Below are 2268 nucleotides of genomic sequence, written 5' to 3' on the forward strand. Positions count from 1 at the left end.
TTGCAGCAGGTTCAAAACTGCAAGTCAATACGCGGGTTCCCTCTCCCAGGCCAGGGTGAGGTGAAAGTAGCAGCATACGCTGATGATGTTTCTCTTTTCATAAGGAATATTGATAGTTACAGCGCATTTCTGCGTCTTTTTCACATATATAGCTGCCTATCAGGTGCACGCCTCAATCCGGCAAAAAGCCAAGCACTGCGTTTCGGAGCTTTTAACGAAGACTTTCCTGATGGTGTTGCCTGGGTAGATGGTGTGAAAGTCCTGGGCGTTACATTCCTAGCGTCCGGTGAGGTAGCTCGTAGCACCTGGAAAGAAATAAGACAAAAAGCTGAGAAACGGATCGACGTAGCTCAAACGTTTCACTTACCCTTCTCTGAGCGAGCATACCTCATCAAAAACAGTGTGGTGGCGTCCCTTTTTTACGTAGCTAAAGTGGCCCGTCCTCCTCGCAGAGTCCTACAGCGGTTAGCTACTGCTTGTGGTTCGTTCCTTTGGAATGAGAAGAACGAGAGTGTTTCAAGGGCTCTGGTCCGCTTACCGACCAAAATGGGAGGCTTCAGCATCCCGGACTTTGAAATAATGTGCCGCGTGCTGGCCCTGAGAGCCACTTGGGATATCATCGCGGATGTAGTATACTGTGGCAAACAACTTACTGTGTATTTTATGGGCACCTCTCGCCGTCTGTTTGGAATGGACTCATGCACAGGTCCGGCAGCCGAGAGACCACCAGTGTTTTACACATATATTGTACAATCACTACGCATGGTTCAGAACGCATTACCCAATTGTGACCCCAAGGAAATGTCCCCCACAGACATATGTGAAAACATAGCTATTCAGCGCCTGGATGATGACCAGCGCAGGAAGGTTAGCAAAAGAAAGCGGAGGCCGTTGATCACAGCCTCCCTTCCAGCGGATGTCCGCGATTTCATTTGGTTACGAGAATGGCAGGCACTACCAACAGCCGACCGCCTTGCAGCGTGGGGCGTGGCGCGCTCCACGTTATGCCCGCAATGCGGTCGCACTGAAACCTTAGATCATGTTTTGCATGAGTGTTGTGTGGCGCGCACATTCTGGCGCCTAGTGACGCGCATGTTTCATGCCAGAATGCAGTGGCAGAGTCGCCACAGAGACATTTTCATAGAGCTTGTCATGTGTATAGGCATGTATGTACTGTGGAAGCGGAGAGGCCTGGCTGTTTTGCGGGAGCGACCGCAAAAAGCCATGTTTCCGATGCTGCATAGATTAAGAACATTACTATACACTCACCTGAATGAGGAACTTGTCATGCTGGGGGAGGAAGAATTCCTCCGACATTGGTCAACGAGATTCATTGTTGTTGCAAATGGTAAAGTGACCGCGCCTATCCTTCCATACTAGGAAGATAGGCAAGTGAGAGAAACGTTTCGATGATGTTATCATGAAATAGTTCCACAAAGCAAAAAAGCTGTGCAGAAATATTATCAGCGAAACAGCATGTATATTTGTATGTGTATTTGTGTATATGTACGTGATTGAACACCTCTAAGATTATTGCAATTTTTGTCCGCTAAGGCCCCAGACGGATACACTTGTGTTCTGTAGATGTTTATGAAAAATAAAATTCTCTTCAAAAAAAAAAAAAAAAGGCGGTGCCTCCAGGGAGAGGTGCGGGCATTGCACTACGCTCGTGCTGACCCCTGCCACTACCCCAAACTGGGGCAGATGGGGCATGCAATTTTTGGTAGTGGGGGACTGCGTTCGCGCTTTCCCCCTCGCTATACCATCAAAAGTCAGATTTTATAACTCATCGGCGGCTGTTTTGGTGCTGCTCCGTTGCAGGCACTTCGGTAATGCGAGGTCGTTCGCTTAAGGAGAGTTTAGTTACGTAATAATTCAGATCATAAATAGATAAACCTCGTGGAATGCACAGGTTTGCTTAGTAAGAAATGACCTTCAGCAGTCTATTTCGGATATTAAGTATCAGGGGAATCCCTCCTCTCCTCTATCATTTGCCTCTTATCGGCGTTAATTAGTCGCACTTTATCCGCCTAGAGCAAGTTTGTAGGTACACCATCGCTACTGTCGCTGGAAGAAAAAGGCGCAGTATCTGTCACACTTGCTCTGTGTGACAGATAATAATAATGAGATTCTTGTTGAGGGGGGAAGAGAAGGGGGGGGATTACACGGCCCTATAACTGTCTCCTGTACTTGCAGGGATACACCGCTACGGGGCCGAGTAGAGGGTAAGGGGGAATGAAAGAGGGGAGAGGAAGGGGGAGCGAAAGC

General features: G+C 48.2%; 1 pseudogene; it reads left to right on the forward strand.

The window, feature by feature from the left end:
* Positions 1–1567: 1567 nt before the first annotated feature.
* Positions 1568–1755, forward strand: LOC146184347 (U1 spliceosomal RNA; annotated as a pseudogene).
* Positions 1756–2268: the final 513 nt, after the last annotated feature.

This window comes from Amblyomma maculatum, chromosome 7, assembly GCF_055883805.1.
Source record: "Amblyomma maculatum isolate TAMU_Amacu chromosome 7, ASM5588380v1, whole genome shotgun sequence".
NCBI lineage: Eukaryota > Metazoa > Arthropoda > Arachnida > Ixodida > Ixodidae > Amblyomma > Amblyomma maculatum.